This window comes from Rattus norvegicus, chromosome 10 (assembly GCF_036323735.1).
Source record: "Rattus norvegicus strain BN/NHsdMcwi chromosome 10, GRCr8, whole genome shotgun sequence".
In the NCBI taxonomy this organism is placed as follows: Eukaryota; Metazoa; Chordata; class Mammalia; order Rodentia; family Muridae; genus Rattus; species Rattus norvegicus.
In genome coordinates this window covers 18,011,164-18,026,988 of record NC_086028.1, presented here as the reverse complement: position 1 = coordinate 18,026,988, position 15,825 = coordinate 18,011,164, and the positions used below count along the sequence as shown (strand labels likewise).

Here is a 15,825-nt window from a genome sequence, read left to right as displayed (position 1 = left end):
TAATAAAACTGTAAACCTCAAATCAGGGCTAATCACACTAATTTGCTGAACTCTGAAACCAAACCAAAACGCTCTTTTCTTCTTAAATTGAACCACAAATCCAAGTTGTTTTGATCTGCGAATCAACCTAACAAAAGATTTGAGGTGGCTTACGAGAAATACGTGCAATAAAACAAAAATCTAACTAGATAAAAACCAGGATCAGGGAAAAAAAAATATCAAAACCAGAGGGAACGTTACAGCTTCGATATGTAGGACGTATGTGGTAATTTAAGCTGAAGCCGGGTGTTCTGAACCCCCCCAACCCTCCCTCCCCCGGCAGCCAGAGCAACATGGGAGACCCATTAGTTCTGTGGTGTGCTATCCATAAGGAGAAGTCACTTAATCATTCCTAAACGCAAGTTAGCCAGTTTGAAACAATAATGACAACAAAATCCCCTCTAATAGTGTGTGTTGGGGGGCAGGGAATTAAAATTCTTGGAATCACACTTCAAAGTGTTTCACTTCAAGACCCAGTTTCATGCACATGAGAAAGCTTTGCAATAATCAATTTATCATTTCATTCCTTAATTTTTTGCCAGCAATAACCTTACTCAAAGACACTACAGAGGGTCCAGTTTTCCTTCTTTGATTTTTTTTTCTTTAAACTGTTCCAAGCCATATTCCTTTTGTACACGGCCTCCATTGTTTTAGCGATTAAAGAAGGAAATTTGCTCGCGCGCGTGTCTTCAGGGAAAGGAGAGTACAGGAGGTCAAGTGTGTTCCTGAGAAGAGCTGTGGTTTGTAATCCCCAGAGACCCCCCTCAAATGCTTGGATAAACTGAGGAAATTTCCTGGGGCAGGGCTAGGGGGTGTCTGACACTGAGCCTGACGTTAATCTTTGTAACAATTCTTCCAGATGTGTGAGAGCTCCAAGGTGTGGAGGGTCTGAGCTTCCCGCTGCAGCCTCTCTGGGATGGGGCAGTGGGGGGTGGGGCTGAGCTGGAGTGAGACAGCCAATGCAGTTCCTTCCTAACAACTCCCCCCACCCCCTTCTCCCCTGTCCTTCAGCCTGTGTTCCTGTGCTCTCAGGGATGAAATCCTTGAGTATCTCTAACAATAGGCAAAGGCAGGTTAAGGACCATACAGGGTGGAAATGGGTTACGGATACACATAGCTGGACTGTATCAGAACTGAGATGCCCACGATGTTCAGAAACATTTGCTTAAAACAATATGAAAGCTCTCTGGATGGAGGGAGTCTTGCTGTTCTTGCTCTGCTAAATTTTCTACAACAAATACACACAGTTTTACAATGACCCAGACCAAATAATTATTCGTGTTTCGCCCCCCCCCCACAGTCACTCTAGAACAGCCAAGGGGCCTTGGGTCTCTCCACATCAGGAAACTGTACAACTCTAGCCTAACTAAAATTTCTTCATGGATGATTACGTTATGGCCAAGGTTTACTTGAGGCTGCGCGCTGTGGATGAAGCGTACTCTAGAGATTGCTGCATGGCTCACCTTAAAGGGCAGGCTGGAATTGGCTCTTGGATTTGTATTCTCTGTATTGCCTCAGGGGCTCAGATCAGTTTGCAAATACTGTTGAATTAAAAGAGAGTTTCAATACCCACGGAGCAATTTGTCCTTACCCATCTGTCGGCTCCAGAAACAAATTAGCTTCTCTCCACATGACTCTGCCTCTCCTCTGGCTCTCCCCAGCCCCATCCCTCAGGGCAGCCCCTCTCTAAGAACTCAGGACTTGAGAAGAAAGGCTGAGGGCACAGGAGAACTTCTCTTTCAAGGTGATAAGTGACGTGGGCTACCTGTGTCTGCGTGTGCAGGAGTGGGTGTGTGCACACACACAAATGTGTTTACAGGTGTCTGTGTGCCTGTGTGTGTGTTTGTGTGTGTGTGTGTTTGTGTGTGTGTGGGAGTGTCTGTGTATGTGTATGAGTGTGTGTGAGTGTGTGTGTGTGCCCATGTGTGTGCCTGTATATAAGTGTATGAGTGTGTGTGAGTGTGTGTGTTTCTGTGTGTGGGGTGTCTGTGTATGTGTATGAGTGTGTGTGAGTGTGTGTGTGTGCCCATGTGTGTGCCTGTATATGAGTGTATGAGTGTGTGTGAGTGTGTGTTTGTGTGTGTGTCTGTGTATGAGTGTGTGAGTGTGTGTGTGCCCGTGTGTGTGCCTGTATATGAGTGTACGAGTGTGTGTGAGTGTGTGTGTGTTTGTGTGTGGGGGGTGTCTGTGTATGTGTATGAGTGTGTGAGTATATGAGTGTCTGTGAGTGTGTGTGTAAGTGTGTGCCTGTATGTGAGTGAATGAGTGAGTGTGTGTGTATGTGTAGTTACACAGCTAACCAGTATTCACTTCTCCAGTACCAGATGCAAGAGGTCCTTCTCTCAGTGGTCAGCAGCAGCAGCCCAAACATGAAAATGAAAAGTCCCCGCAAAGGACCCTGCTAGTGTAGGCTGCATGAGTGGACCTCAAAGGTTAAAGGCTTCGACCCCCAGGGTGGTGGTAATCAGAGTTGGGGAGACTTCTGGAAGATGGGCTCTAGTGGAAGGTCCCCAAAGTCATTGGGCATGTACCCTTGAAGGATGTCTGGGACCCTGACCCCTGTTTGTTTTGCATTCTTCTCTGGAAATCAAGTGGTCTAGGTTCCCTGTAAATCAGGAGCTGAGGTGCTCTAGTCCCAGACAAGAATGCCGGGAGACTGAACCAGGTTCTCAGGTAGAGAAATATAGACTCCATAACTCCAGGGACTCCACAGAGCAAGTCAGGGGCTACCATTACCACCAAGAAAGCAGGCAGGGAGGGGGGGGATCAGAGTTGGTCTGCTTGCTGGGTAACTAGGGCAGGCCCTCGAGTTGGAATTTTTCAGTGTGGGAAAGCCCCATGCTTCAGTATGCTCAACGTTGGCCCTCTGCACCAAAGCAAGAAATAATGGGGGGGCATACCAGAGGGGAAGACTGTGCCCCGCATAGTCCAGCAGGGTTCCTAGTCAGCCTCCCTTCCAGAAGAGGAAGCTTCCACCTCATCTGCAATCTTCCAGAAGCTTTGAACCTCTAAGATGAGGGTTGGGCGTCTTTGTCCTCCTTTCTCCCAGAAGTCTCTTGTTCTGTGTGACAACTGTTCCAACTCCATCCTCACGGCTTCTAAGCCTAGTGGATATGGGGGGAAAGGGTGGGTCAGGAAAGTGAGTCCACTCAAGAGCCAATGTCCTGCGTGTAAAGGAAGATAAATACTCCAAACCCAACCTAAACGCTAGCCCCAGCCCATGGCATTGAAGAAACAGGTCAAGTACTTTTGGCTTAAACACAAAAGAATTCTCTACTAAGAACAGAACTGGCTGACAGTGTTTGCTTAAAAAAAAAAACAACTAGAATACAACAATAAAAAGGAGACCATGCATCAGTAATAATTCCAGTACTCGTGTCCCTGAATGCTTGTCTACAGTATACTTAGGGTTTAATGAGCATCATACATGCAGCAGGCGCTATGCCAAGCTCTGTAGCTGTGATATATTCTTCAATTCTCCAAACATCCCAGCCAGCTAAAACCAGCTCTTAGGCTTGTTCTGTGAAAGTGAAGCAGAAGGCTCAGGAGGTGGGGAGAATTTACCCAAGGTCAGGCAGCCAAAGGATGTTTTAAAGCAAGATTACAACCGCACATTATCTGACTTGAAAGTCTGCTCCATTTCATCTCTCACCTTCTCAGAGTTCTAGATTGACAGAAAAACTAGACAAATTGCACAGAATTCCCCTGGGCCATCCCCCCCCCACCCCCCCACCCCCGCCTCAGCCTGTGGACTTCCTCTTGGTGCACCTGACTTTAATGGGGTTCTTTTGTTAGTGAACAGAACTATTAGTTAACAAACTGCTATCGGTTCAAGCCTGTGGTCTTTTCAGAGTTCCTTGGGTTTTAACTGAATGTCCCCTTCCAAACGTGTGTGATATCTAGTCACCGCGTGTCCTTAGGCTGTTCATAGCTATGACAGCTTTGTGAAAGCTCCTAGCCTGTGTTTTAAAGGATGACACACAGTCTCCTGATCACCCTGGGGTTACGGGGCCTGCAGGAATGGTCACAGAGCCACTGTGGGTAGCACCATTCCCTAAGCTGGTGGTCCTGGACTGTGTAAGCATGAGCCTTTATGTGGGATAGCAGGTGACATTAAGGAATGGCTGCTTCAAGTGCTTGCTTGAGTTCCTGCTCTGACTTCCCTCGATGATGGACTGTAATCTCTAAAGCTAAAATAACACCCTTCCTCCCTGTTGTGGTTTGAATAGGAACGGCTCCTATAGGTTCATATATTTGAATGCTAGGTTATTAGGAAGTGGTACTACTTGAAAAGGATTAGGAAGTGTGGCCTTGTTGGAATAGGTGTGGTCTTGTTGGAGGAAGTCTGTCACTAGAGGTGGGTTTTGGGTTTCCAAAGGCCCATGCCAGCCCCAGTGGATCTCTCTTCTGGTGCCTGCAGATCTGGACTTAGAACGCTCATCTACCTCTCTAGCACATATCTGTCTGTGTGTTGCCGTGCTCCCCACCACAGTGCAATGGGCCAAACCTCTGAAACTGTAAGCCAGCCCAATTAAAGGTTTCCTTTAGTCAGAGTTGCTATGGTTATGGTGTCTCTTCACAGCAACCGAACAATGATTAAGACACTCCCCAAAGTTGCGCTCAGTCAGAAAGTTTTACCTCAGCAACAGAGGGGAAGTTGGAACACCTGCCTCCTGAGTCTGCTTCCGTTTTAATTATCACAGACACATCAGGTTAGAGAGCCAGGGTTCAAGAAGGCAGCAGTGTGGCTGTCAGCTGTGTCAGCCCATCGCCTGGTGGATCAGTTTCTTGAACTGCTCACCTCCTGCAGCCTCTTCCAAGTCTTGGCAATGAGTAAAGCTGCTGCGGCCATTCCTGAGCAGGCTTGTACGGGGCATTAATTTTGACCTCATTTGTGTCAAGATGCCGGGAAGCGCAGTTACTGAATGTTTAACTTAGCAATAAGCTGACAGGCCGTCTTCCAGAGTGTCTGCGCTGTCTGCATTTCTGCCACCAGAGCTCTCTAGGCCCTGCATCCTCACAAGACTGACCTTTGTGAGGGATTCGGTTTTAGCAGTCATGGCAGGGCCAGCGAGATGGTTCAGTGGGTGTCTGCAGCCAAGCTGATAACCTGGGACCTAAAAGGTGGAAGGAAAGAACGGTCTCCTGCAAGTTGTCCTCTGAACTCTACACTCACACACACACACACCATGCACTAAAAGTGCATGAATATATCTAAAAGTTGTATACAAAAACAAAAGATGTAGTCACGGTAATAATGCTCTAAGGAGGTAGGCTGCCAAGCACACATCCCTGCCTTCAGAAAACCCCACTCAGTTCCTGCTAGAATTCCAGGTGTGAAGCCATAAGCCTTGTAGTGCGGGGCAAGTGTCTGGGGCCCTTCGCCAGATTGGGAAGTTTCTCCCGGATCTTCTTGGTTTGTCAAGTCAAATGAGGAGAACACATGGTTCCGGTTCTGACAGCTAAGGTAGATCCCTACTGATAGACTTGCCTGAATCAAGTCCTACCAGGCGTCCATCTCCTCATCTGGGAAATGGACTTGTCCGGAACAATGTCTGTTCATTAGGACTTTCCGGAGAATTGCATGCCACTAAGGACCCGCGGACCCTCATGAGCAGTCAGGGGGAGCACGGTCAGGGCGAGCACAGTCAGGGCGTGCACAGTCAGGGCTCTTTATTCAGCAACCTTACAGGATTATTTCTATTCTTCTGACACCTGCCACTTGCCTTTCAGGGCTCAGGAGGTGGGCTCTCAGGAAATTAGCCACAAAACCGTACAGAACGGTTCAGGAATGGGTAAGAGAAAGGAATTCAAATTTTGATGCGAATGAGAACCTGAGCCTAGAGAGGAAAGGGAGAGGAGGAGGGGCCAGCGGCAGGAGGGGGAGGTACCCAAGGAATTCTCCTGGGAAAAGGGGGTGGGCTGCATCTTGCCCTTCCAAGAGCTTGCGGTGGCTGGGGCTGCGCTGGGGGTGCCGAAAGGTGGCCGTGTGGGTAAGTCCTTCCAGCTGCGACCAGGTAATCCTCCGACCTGGCGCAGGAGAGATGATACCCCCGGAGGGCCAGGCCTGGTCCAGCGCAGGATGCTTGTCCTGTGAAAGCGCTCAGCCAGCCTCGCGTTTCGCCGCGCTCAGGTCCAGCATGAATCATTCCTTTTTGAACGTGTCTAAATGTGTTTATAAAATAAAGCTGCGGCCCAGGGCTGCTCCGGGCGGAGCGGGAAGGTAATATGTTTTTAATTGGAGAGATTGGGGGAAGGAGGCAGGGAGCCAGGGTGAGCTCACCCCGCATGCATGTGGCTGGGAGGAGAACAACTCAAGTCCAGATTCCTGGACTGCAGTGGCCTAGCCGCAGGACAGGCCCGCTCAGCGGCGGCTCATGCGATGGGCCATCCCCTGGCCTCTCGGTGCAAGCCGACCCAGGTTAGCAGGAGAGTGGGCGTGGGAGCCCACAGAAACCCTAGATCCCAAGAGCCGGGAGGGTCAGTGCACCAAGAGGATGCGGGTCTGGAATCCACACAACCTGTGGATCTGGTGAATCTGAGGCCCTGGCTTTGGAAGGGGCCGGGTCATCACCAAGCTCCTCCCACCCGCTCAGTTTCCAGAGAGGTCGAAATCCTATACCGCGCTGATGTGAAATTTGAAGGCTGGCTTTATTTGATTTTATCCTATTTACTTTTTCCCCTTATTTTTGGCTTTGTGAGCCAAGTAAACCAGATGTGCAGGCCCCATTTGGCCTCTCCTTATCCCCCTTTTAGACCACGGGTGTGGGCCTCTCTTGGTCAGTTCCCAGCTATCATGGCTTAGGCGAGCTGATTTGCTTCTCAGAGTTCTGGCTTCCTCAGACAGAAACCCGGTCATTGAAGTCTATTTCTCCTGACTCGACTCGAATGGTTTTAAGATTGAGGCTAAAGCGGGGTGCCAAAAAAAGGGGCCACGTGATGGACTCTGGCACCTGCTGAGCCCCACGCGTGAGTGGGGCTTAGCAACCAATGGGCTGTCCTTTGGTTAGCCAGTGGTCCCCCAGACGCTGTCAGCTGGACACTGGCTCTATTGAACGTGAGGAAGCAGGCTCAAAGAACTAGTGATGACTTTATAAACCAGCTTCCCAATTTGGGAGATTGAAATTATCCTATGACTTAAAAAATATGTATAATTAAAATATTATTACATCATTGCTCCCTTCCCTCTACCTCTTGTGCCTCCCCTCTCAAACTCATGACCTCCCCTTCTTTAACCATTGAGTTGTGTGTACATGTAAACGAATGAACTCACAACCAACCTGTTGACTCTGTTCCGTGTGGTCTACGTGTTTCTAGGATTAGCCTGGCCGCCCCATAGTGAATAATGTATCAAGGGGCTCATCCCTGGGGAAGACTCACAGACCCTCTCTCAGGGATTGTTAATTTCATGTGTATCTTTTTACCTAGGTGTGGGGGCCCCTCATCCTCCTAATTTAAGGGCCCCTTGTCTTGGTAAGAAGTTGGGATGGGGGAGGGGAGAGATTCTATCAAGAGAAAGTGTTGTAGAGCCTTGCACGGGAAGATCCTTCAAGTTTGGGATGTAGGCTAGGGATAACACACTACTCTATCAACACTAGCCTTTTCCAAAGGGAGCAGGCCAGCTGTCAGAGGGCATGATGAAGTGGGCCCTGCATGGCCCCAGTGAGAGCCACCATTAAGTGTCCACAGAGGTAAGTACTCCCTCGAGGGGCTGTTCTGTTCCCACCTAGTAGCTGGTCTTGAAGGACTCAGTCCTAAAGAAATAAAGAGGCTGTGGGCAAAGGTTCTCAAAACAGAATTAGCTGGAAATCAAACGTTCCCCATAAAGGAAATAGCTTAATATGTTATGTAATCTCTATACTAAGAACGTTCTGTAATGTTGAAAGACAGAGCAGTAACATGAGAAAATACTTAGTATATAAAATCGAAGAAAGAAAGGAAAGAATAAAATTAAGTAAACATATGTACCATACTCAAAGAGAAGCCCATGGGGACGCCACTATGTTAAATCTCTTTGTGGTGGGATTTTAATTTATTTTTATTCCACTTTCTTCATTCTTTTGTGGCAATTTTTAGACTCTCTCCAGCATGCACATTCCAGTTTTAGAGTCAGAAACGTGTACGTTTGCTGTGTACAGTGGGCCCTGTCCCTTCCAGATTGGGAAGCGGATTCCTGTTGTCAGGGTTGACGTTTGCCTAAAAAACAAAAGCTGGACTGTCAAGATGGCTTGGCAGCTAAAGGAGCTTGTGGCCAGGTCATCGGGCCCCACAAGATCATTGCCTGTCCTCTGCACCCTTACATGTGATTTTTAAGCTTTTTACCTGGGAACTTCCTGACAATTGGCAGAGAAACAGACGAACCTTAAGACAGTTCCCTGCGTTTGCTGTGGTGGGGAGGGGTTGTCTGTAGAAGAGCTCTCCTGGGCTCCAAGTCATCTCTGCTCACTGTTCTGTCTCTGTTTGGGTCGTCATACTTGTCCCCTACACACGATGACTTCTAATTTTTTAATTAATGAGTGTGTTAATTAATTTACATCCCAAAAGCTGCTCCCCGCTCCCCCCCCCAGTCTTTTCCTCACAGAGTCCCTCTCCCTCTCTCTCCTCTTTTCCTCTGAGAGGGCTCCCCTCTCTCTTCCCACTCTGGCACATCAAGTCTCAGCCTGACTTGGTGCACCCTTTCCCACTAAGGCCACAAGGCAGCCATGAAGACTTAGCTGCCTGTCTGCCACTTCTAATGTATCTGAGTCAGGTTCAGCCTGAAACTGCAGCACCTGTATTCCTGATTTCACAGGAAGGGCTTGGTGTGGTGCTCTAAAATCCGAAGGTTGCTGTGTTCGTTGGTTTTTATTTAAGCAGAGAAAAGAACATCTGTAGCAAAGCCATTGCTGAGGGAGAAGGCAGCTTTTCCCGACTCCCCTGCCACTCCTGTGTCCCTCCATGGAGTAGGCTAAGCTTCCTGCTTGGAAATTCACAAACTCTCCTAGAATCCTTGTGGAAAGCGAAGCCCTGTTTGTCCCATGAATGGAGTTGCTGGGGTCCACGCTGGGCTCTAGAAGACACTGTGTCTGCATCCCTCATCTCTCCTGCTCAGAAGTTTGCTGGAATGCACTCTGACAGCTTCAGCAAATCAGCAAGTCCCCCAAGGTAACTGCAGGATGGAGCTGGTCTCCGAAAATCCTAAATCAGACCCCTGTTCCCCAACCGCTGGGCAGGAGAACACGGCTGAAGGTCAGGTGGAATTTGGTCATTCATGCACCACAGTGAGCTGAAAGGCCAGGGCTGGGAGCCGTTCCAGACAGCTGATGTCAGGGAAGAACTGAGGACTCATAGCAACCTCTGTCTCCTCTCCCACATTCTATTCTGTGCATCTTTTCCTCTTCTTTGTGACTCCCCACCACCCAACCCCCGCCAGAAGCCATTTTCATGAACCCACATTCCATTAACCACTCTAGGACTTCAGTGGCTCGAGCAGTTTGCTGCCCCTAAGCTGCATACCCGCTGGATACACAGAAGTGCCTGGAGGTGGGGCAGATTTGGGGTATGAGCCCTTGACCTGTCTCTATCTTCAGGTCCACTTGAGCTTGGTTAGAGGACCCCGACTGGTACCCTCTGCAGAATTGAGCACTTGCTTAGGACCTGGGGAGCCCTGCCTGTGCTTCGTCAGAAGTGTGCTGAGAGGGTAGAGTTCAAAACCATCACCCTGTTTTGACAGTCCACTAAAGTAAAGTGGCAGGTGCCTTCCCTCTTGCCTTTCTGTCTGTCCTCTATCTCACAAACCCTCACTCAGAGGCCTGAGCTCACAAAAACCAAAATCTTACTGAAACAAGAGGACAAGCAAACAGTATTCTTGATGTGGCTGCAGTCTGTCAGCTGCCCGAGTCAGCCTGGCCAGTACTCACGCTCAGAAAGCCTGCAAGCCAACTACTCCAGCCAACACATAGGAATTCATACTTGTTCACCACCATGGCAGTGGTTTGGGATCGGTGGGCCACTCTCTTGGAAGTGGACCTTCTCCAGTGTCTTTGTTTACTCAGAGTACTCTCAAACATGCTTGAGAGAGGGAGGGGGGGTGACATTAATTTAAAGCCATCCTACTTAATTTTATGCTGACCAGCACATTTAAGTTATTAGCCGCTAGAAGGCAAGGTCCCCAATAACCAGAGCAAATGAGGCCACAGGAAGAAAACAAATCACTACTATTCTAGTATGTGACTTTGGATATGTTGCTTAAGCCTCAGTTTCTTCATCTGTCAAATGGGGGTAATTGTCGTCTCATGGAGATGTCCAATAGTAAACTTCCCTGGCCCACTCTGTACCAAGTACAGAGAATTCTAGAGCACTCAGCAGGCTACAGTAGCAACTCGGTAGTGGGCAGGGAAAGGACCTCAGCCCCTACCCTTCCCGAGGTGCTCAGATCTCTCTGGCTTGAGAAGCCCTGAACCGTGCAGATGACTTCAAAGTGCAAATGAGGCCCCTCCTCTCACAGGCTACAGGCCTGTAGTAAGAACCTTCCGCACAGCCCTGCCGACTTGCTCTGAAATGTATTCCAGATGCCCAAGAGAATGGGATATTTTTAAAAAAACCAAACCATGGAGAGAAAAGACTTGAATATTTATCAGACCTCTTGGGAGAATAGGTTGGTTAAACTTAGAAGTGTCAGAAAAGATCACAGAGAAAGAGATGGACGGAGTCAGTGGCAGAAAAATGTAGCACATCCCGGGGACGGCGAGTGGGCAGCAAGCCAGAGTGGGTTGCTGTCCTGTGTGCTGTGTGTGTGCCCATGCACTCCTGATGCTTGTAAACTTAGCCGGACCCTGTAGGTACAGGGACAGAGAACTAAAGCAGAGAATTCACAGATGAACACATGTATCCGGGCAGAAAGGGGAGACTACAGTCTCATTAGCAACTAATTAAATGAGCTAGCGCCTTGACACCGCTGAATAACACTGTCTTTAAACATACTATTAAGACATGCCCGCCGGCATGACAGTTATGGGCGCAACCAGCTACTGTTTTGATTGTATGTAAGGCAAGATCCATAAAGCGGTGCCCATGCCGGCATGGTTAACAGAGTCGAGAACCTGTGGCTATTATTCTGCTAAATGGTCACAGAATTAAACTGACTCGTAAGAACACATTGCTGTGCCTGTAGACTAACGTGTCTCTCAAGCTCATCAGAGCAGCTTCTGCTTGCCGTAGGTCATGATTAACATGGAAACCCTCAGCTGGCCAATATTCAAAGAACAAGCACCTTCCTAGGACATCGATGTCATTCCTCTCACTCCAAGGCTCAGGGATTGTCATGAAAAAGGGGAGGGAAGTTTGTAAGAGCCAGTGGGTGACTTCTACACGCAGCAGGGCAGTAGCACACACGAACTCACAGTGGTTTTGACAATGAGCACAAGACCTGTACAAGCTCAAGCCAAACAAAATCCCAGCATGGAGGAAGGGAGGTTGGCACGAAGTCCACCACGAGCTGAGGAGCCATTGGCATTTACTAGCTGCGGGGGAGAGGGAGAGTCTGTTTTCTTTCACGGTGTGGCTCCTGGTAGGTTGACCACACCCAAGGGCAGGCCCTACTCGTAAGAGTAGTTGGGTAACACAAACTGGACTCATTGTGTTGAGAAAAAGTTGGGAGGGGGAGGTGGAGAGAGAGAGGGGGAGGAGAGATGTCACCCAGTTGGATTGGTACAGAGGTAGGAGTGTATTTGGGAGGAAGTGGGGGAGGTGAGGAATGTGATCAAAATACCCTGAATGAAATTCTCAAAGAATTAAAATGTCGTGGGAAAAATAATAATGTTATGTGTCAAAGAAGGTGGGGGGTGGGCAGGCACAGTTCTGCTCTGGCAGTAGGAATATAGAGTCATCTAAAAATAGTAAGGGTAAGCATCAGATCTGTCTTATGATTGGGGAAACTGGAATAAAGCAAAAACATTGATACAAACATAGGCTCCAATGGCAGATGGCCTAAATAAGACATCATCTCACCTATTAACCGTGTCCCCTTGGACCAGAAATCTCACCTCTCGGAACGTTAGTTTTCTCATCTGTAAAGTGGAAATTTTGATAATTGTTTACAAGGTATTATACGAAAAGCACCTGAATAGTTAGGTGTCTGAGAGAGGGAGAGAGAGAGAGAGAGAGAGAGAGAGAGAGAGAGAGAGAGAGAGATCTGGTTATTCCTTTCCTGTCCTTCCTAGACACTGTCCTGCTCTCTCCTGCATTGCTATGTCCTCATCGGTGAGTTCGGCCATGAGAAGGTGAAGGGAAGCTGAGTGGGGGTGGTGGGGATGGTGGGGGTGGTGGGTGGTGGGGTGGTAGGGTAGTTGGGTGGTGGGGATGGCGGGGTGGTGGGTGGTGGTGAGGTGGGGAGCTGGACTGGCAGAGTGGTCAGGGGTAGTGGGAATGGTGGGGTGGTGGGGATGGTAGGAGTAGTATGGTGGTGGGGTATTGAGGTGGTAGGGTTGTTGGGTGGTAGGGTAGTGGGGTGGTGGGCATGGTGGGGTGGTAGAGTGGTGGGATGGTAGGGGTGGTGGGGTTGGGGGGTGGTGGGGTGGTAGGCTTATTGGGTGGTGGGGTGGTGATGGTGGTAGGGGTGGTGGGTGGTGGGTGGTGGGGGTGGTGGGTGGTGGGGTGGTGGGGTGGTGGGGATGGTGGGGTGTGGGATGGTGGTGGAGTATTTCCAGAACACTCTCCACACACCCTGTCTGATGAAGAGGATCAGTGTCATAAAGGACGGTAACACAGTGGAAGGAGTGGGAGTTTTGCGAAGCTGCTGGGCCAGGACTCCTTCAAATCGAAGAATTCGTTAGGTTGAGCTGATATGTTTTGGAGATTAGCCATTGCAGGGGCTAGCAATGCCTGCCCTAACTAACACAGTATTCTAATAACAGTTCTTCAATTGGACAAACAAATTGCATCTGTGGCCAGCTAACGTTTGCAGTTGTTAAATGTCGTTTCCTTACGGAGCCCCTGGTGAGCGACAGCAGACCTTCCTAATCCAGTCACTAAGCAAAAGTGCACACTGCAAGGCTTTCAGAGAAGTGGCTGATAAATACAAACAAAGCCTGTTGGCTGAATTAAGGTTTTGTTCTAAATTGTCTTTGGGTCTCGAGTGTTGAGGTTGGGATTGGCTGGCGTGTTTTGACTAGACTAGAGCTCAAAAAAAAAAAAATTCCAAAGGATTTGCTAAAAATCAAAGTAGAAAGGGACAATGTGGAAGTGATCAAATTGTCTGTATCAGCTGATAGGAGTCTGGCCCAGGGCCAGGAAATGTCAGCCCTGCTGGCGATGTGGGCCTCAGGTGACTTACAGAAGCAGGACTCTGACAGCTACCCCAGGGCACAGTTAATTCCTCTGACAAGGTGAAACGGCACACAGGGCAGTGCCGTCTACACAGAGAAGGGCAGAAGTGGTTGAAATGCCTGTGGTAGAAGCTGCTGGCTCCCCACCCAAATCTTTCTGGATTCTTCCTTAGAAAACAGTGGCCCTGGGCTCGGGGGTGGGGGTGGGGGGTGGAGCTCAGTGGTAAAGCAGCCACCTAACAAGGGCAAGGCCTAGGTTCCTCCTGAGCATCGGAAACACAAAACAACCAACAGTAAAAATGATAAAACCATCACGAAACCAGCCGCAAACACTACTGCAAGTTCCTCCGGTTCCAAGTTCCTAGTGGTTGTTTTGGATAGTCTCTGTGGTCTTGTCACCAGTCGAGTTAGGACCCACTCTATGCAGGAAGATGTTAGGGAGCAATTGAGTGAGGGTTCTTCCTGTGTCTGCTTTCCTTCTTCACTGAAGACCATGTTGCCAACGCCGGGAGACCAAAGAGACTCACAAAGACCTCAGTCCAGCTGCTGAGGTGACATGGGACGTGTGGACTCATTCTGTCACTGCTATTCTCCGTACTTAGGTGTTTGCCCTGCTGTACTTTTCTCCTTAGTGCTGTTAGTGTGGCTGGAAAATCCTTACGGGTGGCTAACCGCCATGTGGAGAGTTACACAAGCATGGCACCTGGCTTTCCTCTGGGGTGATATGAAGGCTGAAGCCTGATTGGATTTCCTGTGATGTCTAAGGAGAGGATGCTGAGGGAAAGACCCGACCTTCTGGGGTTTGGCAGAGCAGAGTGAGGGGCAGAGAACATGGCCCATGAGGGTAAAAGGAAAGGTGAACCACCATCTGTCAAGGGAAAAACTCAAAGTGGGACATTAAAATGGCACCAGGAAGATGCCTCTCAGATCCCAGACACCTTAGGTCTAGTTCTGTAAGCTTGGCTGTCCGTGTCTCACTTCTGATAGGTTGCCAGCCTCTGCTGACCTTCTGCCCAGTGGACCCCGTCCCACCCACACTGTGTGGATCCCTACCATAGCCACGCCTACCTCCCTTACACCTGGCATCACCTACAATGAATGACATCATCACAGCTGCCCTTGAGTTTAAAGCTACACATGTGGCGACCATTTTGTTAGCCTAGAGTACAGCTTCAAGACTGCTCTGCCCATGTGTTCCCATTCTTGGCTTTACTCAGCCCCAAATATATGTAAGGTTTCTTTGTTCTTACTAGATTGACTTGGTTCTGGGTCAACAGTTTCCTCTCTCTGTCTTGAGAACCAGCTCTCAAGATGACAGCAGTCTCCGCAGCTTACAGAATCCAGTAACTTCTTCCTTCCCTTCTGCATCCTAGACAATGGGTACTCCCTGTAATCACTTATCTATGTCACCACCCTCTCCCCTTTCTGTCCTTTTGGCATTTTAGCACCCATTTAACTAGTCCCCTGTACCAAGAGCCTTCTGGTTGGAATCCCTGGCCTGGCTTCTGCTTTCCAGTTGCACCGTGGCTGCCACATCCATCTCTCTATCCAAGGGACAACAGGCAGAACTTCCAAGTGAGGTCAGAGCTGAGGAGACTAAAGAAGCAACTGTGGTCTCAATATTAGACTCTGTTGGGTAATAACTGAAAAATATTATTTTTTAGACCTGAAAGGGATTTGAAAGCCCATGCTACCACTCAAAAGCAGGAGAGAGATGGGACAGAGAATGGGGGGAAAGAGATGTAAAGGCGAATGGTGAGGGCCTGTCCTGATTCTGTAGCAATCCAGGATTCTGTAGGAAGCCAGCTCTGACTCACAGTGACTGGAAGGCATCCCAATGAGGCTGAGTCTTGGAGGTCCCACCAGGTCTGCTCAGCAACTTTATAGTCTGGTCCAAGAGTTTTTTCTTACTCGGGGCTTCTCAACAGAAGGATGGGGACATTTGGAGCATATATTCCTTTCTTGGGAGTCCAGGGCTATCCTCCACAACCTACTGTCATCCTGAGCCAGATGGCACTTCCCTGCAGGTCATTTAGCCGCACGCCTTGCCTCTGGCCTCTAGCATCCAGCAGCATCCTCCAGTCTCAGTACTGAAAGATGCCTCTAGATCCTATCAAATGTCTCACAGGCAGCGAAGTAGCCAGAGAAGTGCTACTCCCATTAGAACACTTTGCATTAAGAATAAATCTGTGGCCAGTGAGATGGCCTGGTGGATAAAGTCGAACCCTGGCAAACTGAGTCTGATGCCAAGAATGCACTGGCCGAAGAGAGAACCAACTCCAGTTTTCCTTGAGCCCCACCTGCAGACCACGGCATGCACATTCTCTCTGCAGTGGTTTGAAAAAGGTGTGGCCCCATAGAGTCATGTGGTTGAATGCTTTGCCACAAGGACTGGCGCCATTAGGAAGTGTGGTCTTGCTGAAGTAGGTGTGACTTTGTTGGAGGAAGTGTGTCACCGTGGAGGCGGGCTTTGAGGTTATAT

The 15,825-nt window shown here is 49.0% G+C and overlaps 2 long non-coding RNA genes across 3 annotated transcripts; one reads left to right on the top strand and one right to left on the bottom strand.

The window, feature by feature from the left end:
* Nucleotides 1–8,043: 8,043 nt before the first annotated feature.
* On the bottom strand, nt 8,044–9,357 carry LOC134480660 (uncharacterized). The gene is made up of 2 exons (XR_010055311.1): nt 8,811–9,357; nt 8,044–8,235 (listed from the first exon to the last, which is right to left on the bottom strand). It is a non-coding gene; the product is annotated as an uncharacterized LOC134480660 (long non-coding RNA).
* LOC120095064 (uncharacterized) lies at nt 9,357–13,118 on the top strand. Of its 2 annotated transcripts, none has more exons than XR_005490113.2 (3): nt 9,357–9,561; nt 12,240–12,279; nt 12,933–13,118. It is a non-coding gene; the product is annotated as an uncharacterized LOC120095064 (long non-coding RNA). The 2 variants fall into 2 exon arrangements; XR_005490112.2 differs by having other exon boundaries at nt 9,357–9,577.
* The last annotated feature ends 2,707 nt before the right edge of the window (nt 13,119–15,825 follow it).